This window comes from Pan paniscus, chromosome 14 (genome assembly GCF_029289425.2).
Source record: "Pan paniscus chromosome 14, NHGRI_mPanPan1-v2.0_pri, whole genome shotgun sequence".
In the NCBI taxonomy this organism is placed as follows: Eukaryota; Metazoa; Chordata; class Mammalia; order Primates; family Hominidae; genus Pan; species Pan paniscus.
In genome coordinates, this window is record NC_073263.2 from 69,717,234 (window position 1) to 69,741,731 (window position 24,498).

At 36.1% G+C, this 24,498-nt stretch overlaps 1 long non-coding RNA gene across 1 annotated transcript in view; it reads right to left on the bottom strand.

Moving 5' to 3' along the window:
* Positions 1-24,498, bottom strand: part of LOC129393647 (uncharacterized) — a 107,440-nt gene that overhangs the window by 20,680 nt on the left and 62,262 nt on the right. The window contains exon 2 of the long non-coding RNA XR_008620647.2: positions 648-872. This is a non-coding gene — a long non-coding RNA (uncharacterized LOC129393647). The remainder of the gene's footprint in view (positions 1-647; positions 873-24,498) is intronic.

The window sequence follows — 24,498 nt, forward strand, 5'->3', positions numbered from 1 at the left end:
TGCGCCGCCGGCGCTTCCCCCACGAGCACCGCCCCCTTCTCCACGGCGCCCAGTCCCATCGACCACCCGAGGGCTGAGGAGGCAGTCTCAAGGCGCAGGACTGGCAGGCAGCTCCACGTGCCGCCCGGGTGCGGGATCCACTGGGTGAAGCTAGCTGGGCTTCTAAGTCTGGTGGGGACTTGGAGAACCTATATGTCTAGCTAAGGGATTGTAAATACACCAATGGGCACTCTGTGTCTAGCTCAAGGTTTGTAAACACATCAATCAGCACCCTGTGTCTAGCTCAGGGTTTGTGAATGCACCAATCAACACTCTGTATCTACCTACTCTGGTGGGGACTTGGAGAACCTTTGTGTCCACACTGTATGTAGCTAATCTAGTGGGGACCTGCAGAACTTTTGTGTCTAGCTCAGGGATTGTAAACGCACCAATCAGCACCCTGTCAAAATGGACCAATCAGCTCTCTGTAAAATGGACCAATCAGCAGGATGTGGGTGGGGCCAGATAAGAGAATAAAAGCAGGCTGCCTGAGCCACCCGCTGGGGTCCCCTTCCACACTGGAAAATTTGTTCTTTCACTCTTTGCAATAAATCTTGCTGCTGCTCACTCTTTGTGTCCACACTGCATTTATGAGCTGTAACACTCACCATGAAGGTCTGCAGCTTCACTCCTGAAGCCAGAGAGACCAAGAACCCACCAGAAGGAAGAAACTCCTAACACATCCGAGCATCAGAAGGAACAAACTCCGGACACGCCGCCTTTAAGAACGGTGACACTCACTGCGAGGGTCCGCAGCTTCATTCTTGAAGTCAGTGAGACCAAGAACCCACCAATTCCGGACACGCTTTGAGATAGATGCTGTTGCTATCTTCCTTTTAAAGATAATGAAACAGGGGCAGAGAAAGGAGAAATAATATTCAAATTTTAAAAGAATTTGAACACAGGCATTCAGGTTCCAGAAAAGAGACAAGATATGATTGAAGAAATGTAGGTGTGGGGCTCTTTGAGCTTGGATTTAAATTCTATATCATAACCTCATGGGAGGAGATGAGGAGGAAAACCATTGTCTACAAACAAGCTAAAAACAGTCAAACTAAGCAAAAGTTTGCTTGTGTTTTTATTATCACCCTGTGAAGGCTATTTTTTTTTTTTAATGTCAGGGGGAAGATACTCCTCCCCATTGAGGTGGGCCTCTCCCATGACCTCCATCTTCCTTTTTTCATATACTATCGCCAAGACCAACATTCATTAGATGCTTTCAGACACCACATGATGAAACAGGATTATGAATGGGGAACCGACAGAGTTGCTGTAAATGAGAAAATTTAAGTGAAGTAAGCGGTTGTATTGCAGTCACTCTAAAATAATAGAAGTCATGAATTTGAACCCCCCTAAAAAAGTGTATTTCCATTTGGTCTCTAACAATGTTCCACTACTTGACCAGTGATAGCCTTTCACATCGGCTTGCTGTCCCCATTCCCAGAGCTTTAACAAAAGCAAAACAAACATGATAATGATGGTGGTTTGGACTCTCAGGCTACATCTGCTGTCCATGCAGGCAGACGAGAATATGGCCTGTAATTTTCAAACCCTAGACAACTGATTGTAGATCCTTCTTATGAAACAATGTTTCTTTCTTGAATCAGCTTAATTTATTTACTTGTTTTCAGAGAATGGAAATGAAATGAGAAGGAAATGGTGAAAACCTTAATATCACAAAATGGATACAGGATACCTCTCAGGCTCATTATATATCTGTTTAATACAAAAATAGTATCAAACACCAACCGTGTGCCAGGCACTGTTTTAGGTGCTGGGAATACCATCTGCTATTTGTTTTGCATGACTGATGTAACAAATTACAGCACACTTCATGGCTTCCAACAGCAAAGTTTGTTATCTTACAATTCTGTAGGTTAGAAGTCTAGTATATATTACTAGGCTAAAGACATGTTGGCTGAGCTGCATTCATTTCTGCAAGTTCCAGAGACGAACCCACTTTCTTATGTTTTCCAGCTTCTAGAGGTGGTCCATATTCCTTGGTTTGTGGTTACCTTTGAAAATGGAAGGTAGCCACAAACCAAGAAATATGAGCCACCTCTAGAAGCTGGTCCATCTGGTCATATTCATAATGAATCACATTGAAACTGACTCTTCCACTTCCTTTTTTACTTGAAAGAACACTTGTGATTACGTTTCCTGTGCTCCACAATATAGAAAAATCTCCTTATTTTAAGGTCATATGATTAAAAAGCATAATTTCATCTACAACCTTAATTTCCTTTTGCCAGGTAACATAGCATAATAACGGCTTCTAGGCATTAGAACGTAGACAATATAGACTAGTATTCTATCTTCCACATTGTCTGTATTCATACATTTCTTAAAGCTTGTGGGAGAGACATGCTGATTGTGTGAGTAAGAAAATAAATAGAAGTATTCAGAAGCTGTGACACTTACAGGAAGTATTTTATAGTGTTATGAGTGCTTAAATCATGGACAGTTGATCCCTATCAGGGAAAATGTCCTTAGTTGGTGACACTTGTTTGACTTCAGGAAAAAAAGAGCAGTTCAGTTAACAAAGGGATCAAGGGACACTTTCTTAGTCCATTATAGATGCTACTAAAAAGTACTATAGCATTGGTGGCTTATAAACAACAGAAATTTCCTTCTCACAGTTCTGGAAGCTGGATGTTTGAGATCAATGTATCAGCATGGTTGGGTTCTGATGAGGGCCCTCTTGCAGGTTGCTCTGGGGTCTCTTTCAAAAGAGCACTAATCCTTTTTATGAGGGAAAAATTTCATGACTTAATTACCTCCCAAGGCCCCCACTTCCTAATAACAACACATTGGGGATTAGGGTTTCAACATATGAATTTGGAATGAATTCAACTAATGAATTTCAAATGTGTATGAATGTTCGTGTTTGAATTGGGCTGTACACAAACATTCAGTCCATTGCAATTACATACAAGGATTCAGAAACAAGGGAAAATAAGGGACTTGGAAGAACAGAAAGAAGGCCAGTGTGTCTAGAGCAAAGAAAGCCTTATAATTCAAACCAATGGTCTGGAATACTCTTATCATCTGATTGACTCAAGTGATTGAGATGATAAGAATACAACAGGGAAGAAAATCTGGGTTCCTCTTTCTCTTCTACCTACATAAATGGCCCATGCCCTTCTCAATTATATTTTTGGCTCCTCATATTGTAAAGACATGAGCTTAAATGTGTACAGAGAGTCCCATTTTTCTTTGGCCCTTAGAGATACTTAGAATATTTTTAAACATAACATGTATGTAAAACCTCCAATAGTTCTATAGAATTTAAACCTGTTTTTGATCATTTATTAGTACATATACACATGCTTAGTGATTTTTTGCATTACAATTTGAGTTTATATATATTAATACAATAGTCCTACCCATATCAATATTAAGGAGTTGATCTTTTTTAAAAAATCATTTTATCAATATAAGAGCAAATTCTACGTATTAAAAAATGTTTCATGATCAAAGAACTTTTCAGAGCATTTTTGGGTGAGTTTACTGGTGTGATAGTTTCAATTTATTCCTTCCTTTATACATTCAGAAAATATCTCCTGATCACTGGCTTTATCTGGGCACTGGGATAGCTACTAGGGTTTTAGGGGTGGATATAATGGATACAGTTCCCCTCACAGTGTACAAAAATTTGTTTTATTGTCTGTTACTTCAGGGAATAGATTAAATAATTATATCAGTCTGCTCTGATGAAAAAATATTATGGCACATAAATAACAGTATCAGTACAGCCAGTTGCGCATTGAATATGAAAAAAGAGCAATAGATAACATGTTATCAGTTTATTCTAAAAGGCAGCTGGTGAGGGATCCAAATTCCTAGAATTAAGTTTCTATCCTCAAGCATGCGGTTGCATTTTTCGTACCCTCTATCTGGTCACATAATTCATGGCATTAAACTATATATTTAGCACCTGTCTTTCATTTAGGATAAAAGCTTTCTAAGGGCAAGTGCCATAAATTATTTGCCTCTTTTCTCTAGAAATGTCAGACTATATGTGGTATAATATACATTGAATATCTCTAGCTAAACAGAACTAAAATATCATTTAGAGAAATTAAATCATATTGATGGGCAATTATTTATGATAAGCTTATCTTCTTTCATTTCTATTTCAACATGCAGAACTTTAAGAAATAACACATATTTATTTAAAAGTAGCATATAGTAGTTTATACATTTAAAATTTTGCTTCATAACAATCCAAGTGAAACTAGTATAAACATGAGCCTGTGCTATTTCAACAATGTAAGTAGATCTGCTCAAGATTAAAATACAACTTTTTTTAAATTTAGAAATCTCATAGCTGAAAAGTATAGTCCTATGTCATCCTGACATCATGGAAATGTTAATATTTTTTGAAATATGCAATTCACGAATCTGTAGTTGGATGGGCTAACTTGTTAAATCTTATGAATTTCCTGGGTCCTATTTGTTAGCTACTGATGATATTGGCTGAAATATTTTTATATAACAATTATGACAAAAATAATATTTCCAGTTTTAACATGATTTTTAACAGTAAAATTTAAGGTTATTTTCAGATATAAGCCTACTTTATTCTGGCAACTATGAAAAACAAGCTTGATTACAATGAAGAGGATATAAAGGTTTTCTACATGATTTAATTTGGATAAAGAATATCAGGCATGTGTAAACTTTTGATAAGGCAGAATAAGTGAAATACTTTCTTTTTGTCCTAAAATTTGATTTATAAGAGGAAGGGAAAATAAATTTATACATACAGTTAATTTATTAACCACATATATTTTCACCATTAGAGAATTACAAAGGTGGAACTGGTCATATACAATTAAAGAAACTTTGTGGTCTGGTACACCAGGTTCTAAGTTTCACTTATTGGCTGAGTGACCTCCATGAATTCACACAAATTCTTTTTGACTCTCATATTCTGCATCAGCAAAATGGGACAATAATACCACAGGATACCTGTGGGGATTAAATGAGATTGTGCATGTAAAGTGCTAATGCAATGCTTAACACAGAGAAATAATTAAAGGCTATTATTTATTCATTAATTATTACTCAATAATTGATGGCTACTATGCTTATTATTAAGCAGACATTGTTATCTGACCATAATATTTTTGCTAATGCATTTCTATTACTATACTGTTTATCTCCTTAGTAGAAAACATTAAGAAAACTAAGCTAATGAAGAGAGATAGAAAAAGTGATGCAAACCATCTTTTCTAATCTTGATATTTTTGAAGCTTTGCTTGTGCCATGATATTGTCTTCTGGGTATGTGTTTAGAGTCTTCCTGGGTTTGATGTTTCTCGACCTTCTCTGACATTCTTCTGACCCTCCCAGCAGTCTTTCTCTAGCACTCTTCAACATTTCCTTGACTTCCTGGCTGTGCTTCAATACTCTTGGAAATTTTCCCAGATGATTCATAAAGAAGCATGTAGAGTAAAAACCTCAGGGTCACAGACTTAGAAGGGGGTATTCTGAAGGGCAAAACAAGACTATCCAGTGCAGAATTTGTTCATAAATTAACAGAGAAGGTTTAAGTGAAAAAAAAAAGAAATTATTTTATTGAATAGAATAAACAAGGATTTTAGAGAGTCAAATAAATCATCCATATACCAGAAAATTGAACTCAGTGGGAATGATTTTTCTAGTGGAATTTTTACTTTAATAGTGATTTTTTCAGCTTGCATAGTTCAAATAAGGTCTCTCCTATATTTATTCACAATGAGAGGTTAATATCTCCAAAGCAAACAAAATATCTTTGTAATTTCTCTTAAAGACTAAAAATAATAGCTAGAACACAAACCAATGCCCAAAGAAAAATCACAGTTCTAAGTTTAAGCTTTTCTATAGGAATATACATCCTAATAGATGTTAATAGAAATAATGTTTAAAATAAATATTTTAAAGCAAAACTTCTCATTAGAAGCAGTGTGGATTGCAAGAGAAAGAGCTTTCAAAATGATTGAAATGTTAACTCTCTATGATGAGGCAATAGCTATGAAATATAATGTGTGTTTCTCAGCTACTGATGGTGTTGCTTTTGGAGTTGGACAATATGCCTTTACCTGTCTGGCCTGAAAAGCTGTCATGGTTCTTGTTTGTCAGCATGTGGCAGAGCTACCATAAATTTCAGAGGTGGAAAATCAGAGCTGGCTGTTTGTATCCTCTAGGTTCAAGTCATAAGGTCTCTTGAATCTGAAGGCTCTTTATGTCAGCATTTACCCGGAACTGTGGACATCTCTGTGGAAGCTGAAAACATCAGTTCCAAGGGCCTAGTATACTTGGGGATTCATAGAGTTATAGACCTCTGAAGTGCTGGCACCTACATGAGAGTTAGCCACTCACTCCCAAGTCCTATTTCTAGTCAGACAAATGGACACTCCTATTGTTATTAATCCAAAAGCCACTCTCTTTCTCTTTCTGTGTCTCCTTCTTCATTACTTTTTTCTTGGACTTATTTTTACAAAAGTTTGGAAGAACACCTAATTTCAAGCAACTTTAATTTTTCAGTGGTAAAAAAAGAAAGAAAAATCCCTTGGTAAAAGATTCGCCAAAGGCTTTGTTATCTACTTGAAAAACACTAGAATATGACAGAAAATGGATACATACACACATACGAGAACAATTTTTTAAGTTAAGAATCTTGATCTATGAAGAACTGTTTCTCTTCCTCTGCTCTTGAAAGTATCATCCTATTGATCCTAATCTCACCCATTCAACAAATAACTGTATTTATTGAGCTCCTTTTGTAAGCAAATTTCTGAGTTAGACAAAAGATACGCAATGGTGGTCAAGACAACATGGCTGCCATTATCACGGAAATCACAGAGCAATGGGTTAGACAGACAACAAACTTGTATAAATACAATTATGAGAGAAAAGAAAAGGAAGATAGACATGGAATCTGAATCAAACAAAGCACCAATACACTACATACACTCCAGGAGCTAAAAGCCTAACATGCCAGGAGTTCATATATAAATACCTTGAAGTACATGAACAATTAAAGTGGGTAAGACAGAAAGGAACAGATACGGTTTGGCTCTGTGTCCCCATCCAAATCTCATCTTGAATTGTCTTTCCATAATTGCCACATGTTGTGGGAGGGATCCAGTGGGAGATAATTGAACCACTGGGGTGGTTTCTCTCATACTGTTCTCGTGATAGTGAATGAGTCTCAAGAGATCTGATGGTTTAAAAACAAACAAATAACAACAAAAAAGAAAAACAAGAGTTTGCCTGCACAAGCTGTCTTTCTTTGCCTGCTACCATCCATGTAAGATGTGTTTGCTCCTTTTGCCTTCCAACCATGATTGTGAGGCTTCCCCAGCCACATGGAACTGAGTTCTCCATTAAACCTCTTTCCTTTGTAAATTGCCCAGTCTCAGGTATGTCTTTATCAACAGTGTGAAAACGGACTAATACAGTAAATTGGTACTGGGAGGGAGAGATTGCTGAAAAGATACTCCAAAATGTGGAAGTAACTTTGGAACTGGGTTACAGGCAGAGGTTGGAACAGTTTGGAGGACTCAGAAGAAGACAGGAAAATGTGGGAGAGGTTGGAACTCCCTAGAGACTTGTTGAGTGTCTTTGACCAATATGCTGCTAATGATATGGACAATGAAATCCAGGCTGAGGTGGTCTCAGATGTAGATGAAGAACTTGTTGGGAACTGGAGCAAAGGTGACTCTTGTTATCTTTTAGCAAAGAGACAGATGGTATTTTGTCCCTGCCCTAAAGATTTGTGGAACTTTGAACTTGAGAGAAATGATTTAGGGTATCTGACAGAAGACATTTTTAAGCAGCAAAGCATTCAGGAGGTGACTTTGGTACTGTTAAAAGCATTCAGTTTTAAAAGGGAAACAGGATAAAAGTTTGGAAAAATTGCAGCCTGACAATACGATAGAAAGGAAAACCTCATTTTTTGAGGAGAAATTCAAGCCAGCTGCAGAAATTTGCATAAATAATGGGTAGCTGAATGTTAATCCCCAAGACAATGGGGAAAATGTCTCTAGGACATATCAGAGGTCTTCACATCAGGCCTGGAGGCCTAGGAGAAAATGATCTTGTGGGGCAGTCCCAGGGTCCCCATGCTGCGTGCAGCCTAGGCACTTGGTGCCCTGTGTCCCAACTGCTTCAGCCATGGCTGAAAGGGGTCAGTATAGAGCTCAGGCCATCGCTTCAGAGGGTGCAAGCCCCAAGACTTGGCAGCTTCCACATGGTGTTGAGCCTGTGAGTGCACAGAAGCCAAGAATTGAGGTTTGGGAACCTCCATCTAGATTTCAGAAGATGTATGGAAATGCCTGGATGTCCAGGCACAAGTTTGCTGCAGGGCCAGGGTACTCATGAAGAACCTCTGCTAGGGCAGTGCAGAAGGGAAATGTGGGGTTGGAGCCCCCAAACGGAGTCCGTATTGGGGCACTGCCTAGTGAAGCTGTGAGAAGAGGGCTCCAGTCCTCCAGACCCCAGAATGGTAGCTCCACTGAAGCTTGAACCATGTGCCTGGAAAAGCCACAGACACTCAATGCCAGCCCATGAATGCAGCTGGGAGGGAGGTTGTACCCTACAAAGCCACAGGGACAGAGTGCTCAAGACCATGAGAACCCACTTCTTGCATCAGCATGACCCAGATGCGAGATATGGCTTCAAAGGAGATCATTTTGGAGCTTTAAGATTTGACTAACCTGCTGGATTTTGGACTTGCATGGTGCCTGTAGCCCTTTTTTAGTAGCCAATTTCTCCCATTTGGAATGGCTGTATTTACCCAATGCCTGTATCCCCATTGTATCTAGGAAGTAATTAACTTGCTTCTGATATTATAGGCTCATAGGTGGAAGGGACTTGCCTTGTCTCAGATAAGACTTTGGACTGTGGACTTCTGAGTTAATGCTGAAATGAGTTAAGACTTTGGGGGACTGCTGGGCAGGCATGATTGGTTTTGAAATGTAAGAACAAGAGATTTGTCAGAGGCCAAGGGTGGAATGATATGGTTTGGCTCTGTGGCCCCACCCAAATATCATCTTGAATTGTACTCCCATAATTCCCACATGTTGTGGGAGGGACCTGGTGGAGATAATTGAATCATGGGGTAATTTCTCCCATACTGTTCTCATGATAGTGAATGAGATAGGGAATGCCACTGCCTGATAATGAATGAGACAGTGAATGCCATGTTGGCCCCTTTCAGCCATGGCTGAAATAGTTGGGATGCAGGGCACCAAGATCTGGTGGTTTAAAAAAAAAAAAAAAAGGAATTTGCCTGCACATGCTCTCTCCCTTTGCCTGTCACCATCCATGTAAGATGTGACTTGCTCCTCCATGCCTTTGGTCATAATGGTGAGGCTTCCCCAACCATGTGGAGCTGTGGGTTCTCCATTAAACCTCTTTTCTTTGTAAATTGCCCAGTCTTGTGTATGTCATTATCAAGCAGCATGAAAACGGATTAATATAGGAACACAGTGATGAATTGGACTCATTCCTCTTGTCCAGGAACTAGTAGTTTCTGGCTAAAAATATAAAATCTAGATTTATGGAAAATGTGATTTTTTTTAGAGTGAAATTTTAGGATAAAGATGATAAAGAAATATAATAAAGGGCACTGGCTACCCATGCAAACAGAGTAGACTCCACAACTGGCCTTTATTTTATGCCACGTGGATTTCAGAACTAATCTGATCTGTTCACATTTCTCCTATCCCTGGTGCTTGGTGGTATGCTGCTTTCCACCTAATGGGTGTGGGCTAGGAGTTAAAAAGAGCAAATGCCATCACTTCTATCAAAATTTAACAGAGCAAGATTTACTTTACAGATTGAAAGAGGTGCTTAAAAATATGATGAAATATTACAAATAACCAAAAGTTTGAAAGCCAATGGAACTAAAAAAAAAAATTATACCTGTGAAAACATAATAAAGTTTAGTCAAACTAAACGGCATTCAGGGAACTCCAGCTCCTTTTTTCTTTCCCTCAAAACCTATCTGATGAACTTTCATTCAGATCTTAGTCATTTTTGTCTGACGTTTCCTGTTTGAGTTCTAATTCTTTAGCTGCTAGTGAGTACATTGGAATTAATTTTATTATTATTAATATTAGCATTACATTATATATATGCATTATATATGTTTGGATGTCTGATAAATATATGTGTGCATTCAATAAGATTGGCATGTCTAATAAAACTCATTTCTTATTAAACTTATTACAGTAGAAATTTGGAAGAAGAAAAAGATTGAAAATTAAATGACTTATTCAAGAAGACTTGAGTTCTGCCTTCTTGTAGCATAAAGTATACTTATCAGCAAGGTTTTTTTACATCTCAGGAATACTCCTATTCCAAATGGAAATTTAACCATTAAAACATAATTGTCCCTGTCAAACTTGAAAGACAATATTCAACCAAGTCATCGAAAATTAAAATTTATGCCCTCCAATTTATGCCCTCTCTATTTTTATTACCAGATTATCCGTATATGGAAATGTTCATTGATGTGTGTGTGTGTGTGTGTGTGTGTGTGTGTGTGTTTCTACTTTGTCCCTTGTATTAGAAGATGTCTCATTTTAAAACAAAATAATGCACATGCAACACTACTGTAATAAATCATCTATGAAAAATGTAAAAGATGCCATTATATATCTGTTAGTGCTTCCTTTTATAATTAGATATGTTATAATTTCTTCAGTTCTGCAGACTATCTATGACTTTTTTTGGAAGTTCATTCATAATGTAAATGAATATGCATTTTCCCATGATGGACACTGAACACTACTGTTATGTCATTGATGATGGGGCCGTTACAAATGCAAGAAGAAAAAGAACAACTTAACGAGTTATTTTTTACTCCAGCAAATGTTATGGGGGAAAAATCACTATACATTGGTTTTGGATAAACAGTCTGCCCACTTCCATCATTTATATGAATCAGGTTTCTAGAAAAACTTGAATGACTATCATCTGTGAATTTACTCTAGAAAGAAGAAATTTCAGCTTTTCTCTTATTTTTCCACATGACAACAATAGAAAGAATAATTTATCCTTGATAAGACACACTGAGATATAAAATATTATAAAATTTATAAGATTTTAACATTATAACATTTATAAATTCCTACCGAGGAATTTATTTATTAATAGAAAGTGCCTTTTAGGATAAAATAAGTATTTTAATAGGAAGACATATATTCACGTTTGAGTTTATTTGAACCAATTCTAAACCAAGTCAGATATTTTGCAGTATACATTCTGAAGACCAAAGGATATACTGAATAATGTATATTATTTAACAACTCCCACTCATTTATATCATCTCATTCCATGCTGAAAATAACCTTGCTATACAGTGTATGCATATGTAAATATTATTAACCTGTTTATGATAATAAATTATAGTAAGGATAAAGGAAAATAGATCCTATTTCTTAACTTTTGATCAGATTTTAGTATAACTATAGAAAAACATAATTTCCTCTGAAGTATCTAGATAATTAAAACAAAATTTACTCACTTTAAAAAATGGTTAGAGATATTCCAAATTATTTAACTATTAATATTACCAATTCCCCATATTTTAAATTCCTTAATGTGATCTTTGATAACTAAAGAGATCACTTCATATGATACAGAGTATATACTCAATAAATCTCATTTGAATAAATATATGTAAATTAGTTTTATTTTCATTTAATTGTTTTACTATCCTAGCAGACTCTTTTTTCCCTGTGTTATAAAAAAGAGTGTCATCCTGTCTTCCTGATGTCACACAATCAGACAATAAGAAAAGCCTTTATCTAATCCAGGTTCTCAAACTTCTTTTTATCTCTCTAGACCCTGGGAGAAAAATAGGTCTAATCCAGCACAAAGTAATCAAAGTGAACTTCCAGGGATACTAAGATGATGCCTAGAGTCTCATTTTTGAACATATTGCAGTATGATATATAAAATATTAATAGCTAAATTTCCAATAAGGTTGAGAGTGTCTTGAAAATGTAATAGAAACCTGATATGTACATTTAGTACAACATAGTTACAGAATACATATCCTTGAAGAAGGCATTTAATTATCAATCTGTTTTGTTTATCCAAAATTTTCATCATTCTAAATTTTAATGCACATCCACACACGTGTGCAAACATGTATGCAATTTGTATACAATGAACCAATTTGTATACAATGAATTCTTGAGGAATGGTAGATATTGGAGACATGAAAAATCTTTTTCCCTCTGTTGGAGCACACATAAATGGATTCTTACTGATTATATCATGTAACCCACCACCAGCATAGATTATGGATATATTTTCCCATTTTGCTATCAGTTATTTTCCTAACGTCTGTATACAAATAATATACACATTCCACAGAAAAAAATAAAAGAATACAGACACAGACACAGACACACACACACACACACACACACACACATTTTTTGAAACTGAAAGTATATATTAAACAATGATCCTCAGCTTTTAAAAGCTCTTCATAGGCTATGCTCATGCCTGTAATACTAGCACTTTGGGAGGCTGAGGTAGACAGACTGCTTGAGCCCAGGACTTCCAGACCAGTCTGGGCAACATGGTGAAAATCCATCTCTGCAAAAAATGCAAAAATTAGCTGGGTGTGGTGGTGTACACTTGTAGTCCCAGCTATTCAGGAAGCTCAAGTGGGAGGATTACCTGAGCCCAGGAAGTTGAGGCTGCAGTGAGCCATGAAGTCTGGGTGAAGGGAGTCAGAAAATAAAAAATAAATACATTTTAAAAACTCTTCATGTATATATATTATACATAACGTAATTGAGTATATTTAATTAAGTATGGCATTGGATAATAACAGTTATAATTTATGTTTTTCTTGCAGTTTTTGAAGGACGTTTGTGCCCTATGATAATTTGATTGGTAGGCATGACTATAAGCCCCATAAAAATGTAGATACACTGTTCTTTAGTGAAAAGCATATGATTTGGGATCATAATTTTTCTACTTATTCATATTGAGCAAGTTAGCTCACTTTTCTAAGTTCTAGTTTTCCTAATTGATAAAAACGGGAGGAGGATAATCATACATACATTATCGATGGATAATTTAGTTATTAATACAATAATGCTGGATAATAAACTACCACCAAAAAACCTCAGAGGCTTAAAGCAATAACCATTTGTTATTGCTCAGGAGTCTATTTGGTCATCTGAGTCAAGCTGCTGATCTGGGCTGAGCTTGGCTCGTCGTGCCTCACTTCATTTACAGATCTGCAACCAGCTGGCAAGTCACTTGGGGGCTGGATTAGGATGTCCTTTGCTGGGACTGTTCATGTCTGCTTTGCATGTTCTCTCATGTTGGAATAAACTTTCCTCTTTCCTTTGGAATCCTTTTGAAAGAGTGGAAGTCCACAGAGTGTCTTGAGGACTAGGTTCAAATCTGGCACAATATCTCATCCATAACTTTTTATTGGCCAAAGCAAGTTGCTAGGCCCATCTAGACTCAAGGAATGGGGACATATTTATCCTTTGAAAGAAGGAGTAGAAAGTCCCATTATGAAAGAACAGTGGAGAATTAGAGCCATTTTTGCAATAACTCTAACATGATATAGTTTTGTAAATTTAAAGTAAAATACTATATAATGTATGTATAGTTATCTGTAATGTGACAGTTTTCCAATGCTCATCCCTTATTTTACAGAAGAGGAGACAGAGTTATAGAGAGTGTAATGTGTCTATTTAAGGCTATCTACTATTAAAAATCAGATTTGGCCCCGGAGCCTAGATCTCTTGCCTCCTATGTATTTGCATAGCACTTTATTCCTGTAAAATGTTGTAAATAATATATTGAAATAAACAAAGCAGATGGGACTTGATTATTCCATAGTTATTCATATAGTTTTACTTGCAACATGGTATTAATAGCATATATAGTTCTGTTACATTCTAATTCTGTGTTTCTCCTGGGTAATTTAAGCTGCAAATTTTTATTTTTATTTTATTTTATTATCAATATTTAGTACTATCCAATCTGTCACTAGCAAGAAAATCTTTAATGTGAAGGAATGTCAAGGGAAATCTCTTTCAATTTTTATGTCCGAGTGAAAATCAAAAAAATCACAACAAACATATTTAAGAAAGTTTCAGTTTAAACCCTGATGGAAATATAAATGATCATTTATTTTTTACTTAGGTTTATAGTATTTACAATTCTTGGATTTTAAGTTTTATTTGCTGTGTATTTTTAAAAGCATTGGAAAAAACATATCAAATGAATTATAGTGTTGGCAAATCTTTGTCATTTGGATGAACTATTCATTGGTCTTAGATTCTTCTTTTAACCTTGATAAATTTTCCTCTTGCACGAGATGAAAATAAAGCTACCCACACGAGACTTTATGTCAGTTTTACAACAGCCAAGGAAAGCAAGGATATTCTTAAACACAATCAGTTTATGATATGAGACATAATGTTTTATTTGTGAGACTATGTGGTGCAGTTACAAGTATTTCATAACACCCAGTTTCTTTGAAAATCCTGCTAGCTTATTAGTTCTAATGACATCTTGCCCCAGAGATTCACATTTCTTAAGCATGGCTTGTCTAAAGTACTTAATGTGTTTGTAATTCACACTGGCATATTTTGCATATTGTACTCTCAAATTACTACTCTGCAATTTACATGTGATCTGGCTTTCAATTTCGATAAGAAAAATTTCCTATGTCATGTCTGCATTGAAAAAGTAAAAACACATGCTTCTCATTTGTTTCCTTTCTGGATTGGTCTCCTGGTCCTTATTTGACAAATTGAACTTGGATTATATCTAGGCATGAGAGCATCTGGATGCTGGTGCTGTGTGTCCCTCAGTACCTCCCCATATTTCTGCTGTTATTGTCTCAGTTTTTGCTCTGGCAATCTTAGTGCTCAGCAAATGTTTATTGTCTTAGCTAAATAAGACTACTTAGATTTATTTAATGAATAAAAAACATTATAGGAATTCTGTATTCCAAGTTAATTTTATGAAGTACTGAAGGACAATGCCTTAGTTTATTTTTTTTTCAGCCTACTGAATCAGTATTTCAAGGGAAGGCATTTCAGGATCTGTGTTTTAAACAAAAGGCCCAAATAATTCTTATGACTAAGAAGTATTTTCACTGAAGAATAAAAAAAAATACAGTGAAATTCAAGTCCATCCCTGGACCTGAGTAGAGAAGTAAACTTACTTAATTCCTAATTGTATAACTTTTAGTAAATTGACTAATCACACCAGATTTCTGATTTTTATCCTCTAAGATAGTTTTAAAAAAACACACTTAGGCTTCTTACAAAAATACTTGTGGAATAAAAGGGAAATAAGTTTGGAAATGTTTCAAAAACATTTATACAAATATATCATTTTTCCTGTGCTTTTGACTGCTGCTAATACTTTTTATTCTGGGCAAAGACATTTACTTTTCTCAAATCCCAATACATTTAGTTGATGGCTATAACTTTCTATTGTTTTGTTCAGTTTTGAAATTCAAATGTGGTTTAATAGTCATAAGAATTAATTTGAACAAATAGGACATATAAAATATAATGTTAATTAGTATCACAGATTATTTGCTTTCTGAATGAATATATTGCAGTTTCTTCTTAGAAGTCAGAAATTTTCACCTAAATATGATGAGTATAAAGGTGATTTTTTACATCTGTGTCATGTAGCACTGCCAAAATAAAATATTTATTTTTCATTGATAGAAAGTAACTTATAGCACCTTTTCTCTTCCTGCTGAAATATTACCAATTAAATAAAACATGAGTTCTAGAGAGAGTTTTTGCTTTCATTTCTCCATATGGATTTCAGAACTCTCTGTTCTCTCTCCTAGAGCATACCCCAAACTGATTTCTAGCTAGTGTATTTTTATGCATTCTGGTACTTTGAATTCTGAGACAAACCAAATTCCTGAATAAGTTAGAATATCAGGAAGCTCAGGACTTGGGTTTGGGTCCACTAGGTAAACTCTGATTCTCATCAGGAAAACAACGTGAAGGCAATTATAAATGAGATCTTTTACTAGTGAATAACAAGAAAAGAACAAGAAAGCTACATAATAAGTTTAGCACAACACCTGAGAATAAATCATTATACTTATATTTTAATCAATTTGATACATCTCAACTATTAGTACTCTATTCTCAGAGGATACGCAAATAAAGAATGGTTTGTGCTGCCTAACAGATATCTAATCCATTCAGGAATAGCCTGATGTTTCTATTTCTGCAAAATTTAGTCTTTATTGTTGGCAATAGAACCCTATATGTCAAAACTACCCTCCCCATCCTCCTTCAATAAATGAAAAGGCAAAGACAGCTTGTCTCAGAGGTGTGTGCTCCTAGTGAGGGTGGGAGAAGGTAAAGAATATGGAGGGGGTGCCCCTAACACATTACCTGAATTCCTGTGAAGAGATCAGTGCACAAATGGAGGGCGGTATAATCATTGTATTCTATATCTGGAGCTCATAATGGCAGCAAGGAAAAAGAAGGAAAAGTATACTTGTGGAGAAAAAAAATGTCATTCTAGAGGAGAGAAGGAAACAAGCAAGATGAAAGTCCTAAGTCCCTAGGCTGGACCATATTTGAACCAGAGGTGGGCACTAGGTCCTAGTATATCAGAAGACGAAATAGCTAATGTATGACTTGTTCTAAATTTCCTAAGCTCACTGAAACTATACTCATAGAGGAAAAAATACATCTTAAAGTATTATGATAATATTTGAAATTCTAAAGTAAGATATTAACTGTTTACATAGTACTGAATTGTCAGCCTGTACTGGCAGTAGAGTTGAGGGTCTGGTGTCAAATGATGAATATATATGTAGGACATTTTTGCTTTTTTGAAAGGATTCGTGAGTAAGTATGTGCTAAACCAGTCGAATTGTGATTAGGACCCTGCCTTTTTTACTAAAAGCATGGCAAAGTAGGGTGATTAGGCACAAACACTCCCACTCCAGAGACACAGAAGTTTTATTTGTGAAGTCTCTGATAGCTCCATGAAAATGGAATTTAGACAAAAGAAAAGAGTCTGCAGTGCTTTGTGTTGAAATTGCTGAGGCAGTGTGCTTACCAGTACCACTTGAAGCATTTTTTTCTACTAAGGAATAAGAAATATAAATATATTGATATTACAAAGGGATTGCAGAAATGTCTTTTTTTTACATGGATTCTTTATAGTAATATATTATCTTTAGCTGCAGGGTTATTCTGTCTTCCATGGTAGCATGATATAGAGGAGAGGATATATGTGGGTATATTTGTGTGTGTGTATGCATGTTTACGCATATGTGTATGTGAGTTTATATGTAGTATGCTTGGGCAAGAGGAAAGGTCAGTAAAGTAATTAAAGAAAGCCACATGATAGCTCATTACCTCCCTTCTTAGAGGAGACTAAAGATCCCCCTTTTGTATCCCTGCATAGATACTTCTCTTTGTTTGACTTTGAGAGAATTTGTGTGTATAAAGATAGAGAAATCATGAAAAAAGCTCATCCATCGTTTTTGCAGCTTTATAAACCCTCAAAATCTAATGTGAGTACTTTGTTGTTGTCACTTGCATTTTCTCACTTCATTGGACAATTAGATTATTTGATGTGTTTTTAAAGTAATTACGAGCACAAAAGTGTCTCCTGTTGATTATGACAAATGCCTGTCAAGCTGTGAACTATCTAGGAAAGTATTCAAATCTATTAAGAACCCTGATGATCTTTTTTATAATTTATTTCACTCTAGGCAGAGGCTGATATGACAGAATTAAATTTAAGGTTATTCAGTGACACCATATTACCCAGGAGCTATCACTGATGAAAGTCAAAGAAAAGGGGAAAAAAAATAGAGAGTTTTACAAGGACCCTGAACTTATATTTTTAGACAAGTAAAATAGAAAAATATTTTCATGTTTTTATTAATTTATTCAAAACTTCACTGGGTACTGTCAGGCAGTATATTGGTTACCATGACTCAGTGAAGAATAGGCCACTTTCTCTGTTGTCAAGGGTCTTAAAACTTGATTGTGAACAATGAAAAGTAAAATAAAATACAAAATAAAGTATGATTAGAGTAAGAAGGGCTTAAACTAGCTCATAGGAGGGGCAACTAAACATTTTAATTGTAAGAATTTCCCTGAAAAATAGTTATTTAAATGTTTGGACTATATTTGAAAAAGTCAGTCTGTATAGGATAGAGAAGGAGAGCAAAGGGAAAACTATTTCCAGATAAAAGTATAGCATATACACAGGGTCAAGGAAATCAGTCTATCAAATTGGTAAACTGAAAATTCTTCAGTATGCTACAACATAAGAATATAAGACAAATGTGCCAAAAATTGGATGTGGCAGTTTAGCAGGATTTTGGGAGATGGAGTTACAAGTTTAGAATCAGTAGGGAGCCAGTGAACATTTTTAATTAGAGGAGTGATATGATCAGATGTATACTTTAAAAAGAAAAAAAAGTATCTAACAGTCATAGGGAGAACTGAAATGAAGCAAGACTGAATAAAGCCAGACCAGATTTAGCATAAAGATAATTCAGACAAATTTAAGAATGGCACTTCCATTTCCAACTTGGACAACTGGGAGTTCATTGGTTCAAATCACCAAGATCAGAGACCTAGGAAAAACAAGTTTATAATTGTATGAGGAGAGGGAGTCCAGCTTCCATCATTATTAATTTGAGAATTCCTGTGGGATAGGCTGACAGGAGAGGATTGAAAAGCATCAGTGTGGAAAACACTTCCTGTTAACGCAAAGCTTAAGAGGAGTGACCACTTGCCAGTCAGACACTGGGCTTTAAACTTGCAATATTGTAATTGATTCAAGAGATGGGAAAACATCAACAGCAGGCCAATTTCCCTCCAGGTTGTGGGGAGAGATGATCAGGGTAGATGCTCTCTCAAACTTCTCAGTTTCTTAATGATCTGATTTAGATGTCCTAGCTTTTCTATTGTTTTCATCTGTTTCTGACTTAGAAGATTAGGTTATTTGTTTCCCACCTGAAAGACCCATGTTGTGTATTGTTTAATGTAAAACAGTATCAAATCGCTTTGGGATGGCTTTGCCTCCAACAGCTAGCACCTGCAGCTCCTCCAGCCTGTTCTGCCCACAACCTAGAAAGCCAGAAGTGTCCAGGAATTTGTATTTCACATGGGTGGTCATTAACTAAGGACTTACAGGTGTGGGAAAAAGCAAACTGCCAACCCCCCCCAACCCCGCCCCCCAGATTCCTTGACAGAGGTCAGGACAATTTTGTGCCATAACTTGTACTCAATCCGCAGCTACCACCTTGAGGACTATGCCTGAGATCACACTGTTGATTGGCTTACTCCCTACTGTTCTGCTTTATTGATTCCCTTTTGGCGTGTCCCCTGATAAAATTCCCTTAATAAGTTACTTGCTCACAAATTCTCATCCTAGGCTCCACTTCCCAGGACCCCGTCCTAAGACATACTGTTTTCATGTTTACCTTACCAATTCCCACACTCCTCTATGCATCTGTCCACAGGAACCAGTGAAATGTCTGGAATACCTCTTCACACATAAATCTAATAGAGGATGCTTGATGCTTCCCAAGATGGTCCCATTTCTGATCTATGAGTAAATTGACATGAAATACACATTTTACATTTTGAATGTGTTAAGAGGTGTGATTGTTAGTACTAGGTGTCAACTTGATTGGATTGGAGAACGCCTAGATAACTGGTAAAGTATTTTTCCTGGGTGTGTCTGTGAGTGTGTTGCCACAGGAGATTGGCATTTGAGTCAGTGGACTGGGAGAGGACGACTCACCCTCAATGTGGGTGGGTCCAATCAATTGCTAGCAAGGCTAGAAAAAGCAAGTGGAAGAAGGTGAGATGAGCCTGGCTTGCTGAGTCTTCTGGCTTCCATCTTTCTCCTGTGCTGTATGCTTCCTCCCATTCTTCCTGCCCTTGGACCTCAGACTCCAGGTTATTTGGCCTTTGGACTCTTGAACTTACACCTGTCGTTTGTCAGGGATTCTCAGGACTTTGGCCTCAGACTGAAGGCTGTACCGTCAGCTTCCCTGCTTTTGAGGCTTTTAGCCTCCAACTGAGCCACTACTGGCTTCTTTCTTCCCCAGCTTGCAGATGGCCTATCATGGAACTTTGCCTTGTGATCGTGTGAGCAAATTCTCCCTAACAAACTCCCTTTCATATATACATATATCCTATTAGTTATGTTCCTCTGAAGAACTCTGATTAATACAAGAGGTAAATGTTTTATATATGCACATGCATGCATGCATGTTATATATGTTTGTATATGTGTATGTATGTAGTAACAATAATAAATCTACTTGTATTTGTCAGAATGTTTTCAAGTACAAGTGACAGAATTCCAACTAAAACTAACTTAAACAAAAAAAGATAATTAATTATCACATAAATCGTGCATGCCCAAACAGTAGGTGTCGCCTTGAGCATGGCTGAATTTGGGGTTCAATGAGGTCATTAGAAATTGATCTACCTCTTTCATCTCCTGCATATGTTTGTTTCAGCTACCTTCTTTCTAGATAGGCTCTGCCAACAAGGAGACAAAATGGCTGCTGGAAGCTTTAAGTTTATAGTGACCTCATAAATCTGGATTCTACAGTTGCTATTTTAAAAATGCAATTCCTTTTATGCTTTTTTGTTGATGACCTATTTTTTTAATCTTTCTCTCCAGAAGCTTTTAGGATTTTCTCTCTATCCCTGCTGTTTTGCAATTTCACAATGATTTGTCTTGTTATGGATCTTTTAAATTTCATTTTGCTGGCCTCTCTGTGGGCTCTTTGAATCTGAAAACTTATATTAACCAGGCCTGGGAATCATTTTTATATTATTACATTGATGGTAACCTCACTTCCATTTTCTTCTTCCCTTTTCCTGATATCCAAATCATTTTAGTCAAGTGTAGTGATCTTCATATTGTCTTATTATTTTCATTTTAAATTCATTGTTTTGTTCTATTTTCTAGCTGATAGTTTCAAATTTACATTTCACTCAGTTGATCTTATTTTTAAATTCTAATGATGTTTTTTCTTATGATCTAAAATATGTTTTAGAATAGTGTTGATTTTTTACTGGATGGGATATCTTACCTTTTGGATGAGTTTTAAACTTTCTTCTTATTCTTGTATTTTTCTGTCTTTCCTCAAATTCTTTCATTGTTCCAGTTTGTCTGGCTTAAATATTTTATGGCAAGAACTTTCTTTAAATCATTTCCTTAAATGTCTGGTGGTTTGTGGGTGTCCTGTCACAGTTAAGTATGAGATTCTAAGAAAATTACAGAAAATTCTGTGGGCAGGGACAGAAGTTGATGGATGAGCTTTATGTTTTGCTGATCAGATGGAGGCTCAGCTATTTCACTGGGAAATTGTGAAAGGTCAGTATCTATAGGTCTTTGCTTTTCCAGTTATTGTATTTCCCAATGAAAAAGTCCTCAATCATTTTCCTGGATATAAACCCGTTTGTCTCTGTTCTGGAGGCCAATGGAGGGAAGAGGCAAATGCTTCAGCACAAAGATATTCACTTAATATCACCCTAATACTTGCATTTAGTGTCCATGAAATAGGAATCTTTTTTCAACCCAACCTTCCACAAATTATGAGGGTTGTCTGAGTTATCTGCTGCATGAGCAGTTACCCCAAAACTTAGTGACTAAACACAGTAATAACCATTTATTATCTCTCATAATTTTGGTGGATCTGAAATTCCGGGGAAGTTTGAGTTGTTCTGGTTCAGGGTCTCTCCATGAGGTTATAGGGAGACATCTGCCAGCATTCCGTCATTTGAAGCCTTTGCTGTAGTTGTAGGATCTGCTTTCAAAGGTTGTTAATTCACATAGCTGACAACTTAGAGGTAACTATTAGTGGAAGTTCTCAGTTTCTGTCCAACAAGGGTGTACTCCCAGGGCTGCTGGAGTGTCCTCAGAGCAGTTAGAGCTCCCTAAAGTAAATGATCTGAGAGGATAAGTGAAAAGTGAAATGCCTTTTATGATCTAGCCTCAGAATTTGTATGTCATGTCTTCCATGGTTATCTACTGGTCACGTATCTCACTCCTGATTCAACGTGGGAAGGGACTGCACAAGGGCATGAGTACCAGAACACTGGGGGCCACCCAGGAGGGTGTCTGCCACAAAGGTGTTTATTACTACTTGTTTGTATTCTTATCTCCTTGCCATTAAACATTGGCGTAAATGGGTGATTGTCTTTTAAAAAGTTTTATTTATATGTGCAATAAGATATTTACATAGCTCTACACATACACACACACACACACACACACACACACACACACTGACTTATTATAGTTTTTTACCTCAATATAGTAAGATCAGTGTTCCAGTTACATTTCTCTGCATCCTCTCAAATCTGCCTTCCTTTGTTTATTGACTTCATATGAATGCTGGCTTCTTCCATAATTAGTAAATGACTAAAACAACATATACCTTAATTATAGGCAGTGAAAAAAGAATCCGCTTAGTGAAACATAAAAAAAAAATTCAGATAGCTTTCTGCCTTTCAGCTTTTATCTCAAAATATAAAACCAATCTTCATGCATCTTTACTTATGGAAAGTAATATTTCAGATTGAAAAAGTCTGGACTCTTTTCAAAAGAGTGTTCTCAGTCTTCTTAGGGAAACACGTTAGGAGAAACATTAAAGCATCTATGTACTTGAGTCATCTTTTTTCCTTTTCTTTTTCTTTCTTTGTTCTAACTAAATGGCACACTTTACTCAGACATCCTTAGTCTCCCATCGTGCCCTTTGGATGCAGGATCTTATTCAGCAAATCTCAGGATATGCCCTTATCATGTCTCTTTAGCGTCTTCTGTACCATAACCGTTTCACAGGCTTCCCTTGATTTTGATGATCTTGAGAGTTTTGAAGAGTACTACTCAGGTATTTTGTAGAATAAGTAACCCTCAATTTTACTGTGTTTGATTTGTTTTTCACAGTAATTCTGGAGTTATGGGTGTGGAAAAAAGATTAGAGAGATAAAGTTTTATTCTCATCACAACATAACAAGGGTACATGCTTTCAACATGACTTGGCACTGTTCATGTTAACCTTCATCACCTGGCCAAAGCAGTTCTCTCCACTGTAAAGTTACTCACCATCCCCTAATAATCCACTCTTTAGAAACAGGTCATTAAATGCAATCCATGATCAAAAGGTGGAGAGCTAAGTTCCACCTCCATGAGAAAGAAGTATATACATAAATTACTAGGAATTCTTTTCTATGGGACATTTGTTTCTTCTTTCACTCCAATATATATCTATAAAATATGTGATTAGGCAATTTTATTGTTGTGAAAACATCAGAGTATTCTTACACAAACCTAGATGGCATAGCCCACCACACACTAGGCCGTATGGTATAGCCTATTGTTCCTAGACTACAAACCTGTACGGCATGTTACAGTACTGAATACTGTAGGTAATTGTAATACCATGGCATTTATGTATCTGAACATATCTAAACATATAAATCATACAGTAAAAATATAGTATAAAAGATAAAAGATGGTCCACCTCTATGGGGCACTTACCAGGAATGAAGCTTGCAGTCTTGAAGCTGCTCTTGGTGAGTCAATGAGTGAGTGGTAAGTTAATGTGAAGGCCTAGGACATTACTGCAAACTAACATAGACTTTATAAACACTGTACATTTAGTCTACACTAAATTTATTTTAACATTTTTTCTTTCTTTCATAATCTTAGGATACTATAATCTATTTACTTTATAAACTGAATTTTTAAATTATTGATGCTATTGTAATAACACAGCTTAAAATGCAAACACATTGTACAGCAGTACAAAATAGTTTCTTTCTTTATTCTATAAGCTCTTTCTACTTTTAATTTTATATTTTTAATTTATAAACTTGTATTTAGTGTCCATGAAATAGGAATCTCTTTTCAACAAACTAAGACACTAACATACACATTAGCTTAGGCCTACACAGGGTCAAGGTCATCAGTGTAATGTTCACCTCCACACTTTGTCCCACTAGAAGGCCTTCAGGGGCAATAACATGCATGGAGCTGTCGTCTCCTGTGATCACAATGCCTTGTTCTGGAATAATTCTTGAAGGTACTGCCTGCAACTCTTTTAGAGTTAACTTTTTAAAAACACAAGTATAATAAGTACACTTTAAAGTAATGAAAAAGTATAATATAATAAACATGTAAACTGGTAACATAGTTGTTTATTATCGTTTTTAAGTATTATACACTGAACACGATTTTATGTGCTATAAGACTGACAGCACAGCAAGTTTTGTGTTTATACCTGCATCACCACAAACCTGCCCTGTGCTATAATCTTAGGATGACTACAGTGTCAATAAGTAATAGGAATGTTTTGGCTTCACTATAATCTTATAAGAACATCGTCATATATGCTGTCTGTCATTGACTGAAACATCATTATATAATGCAT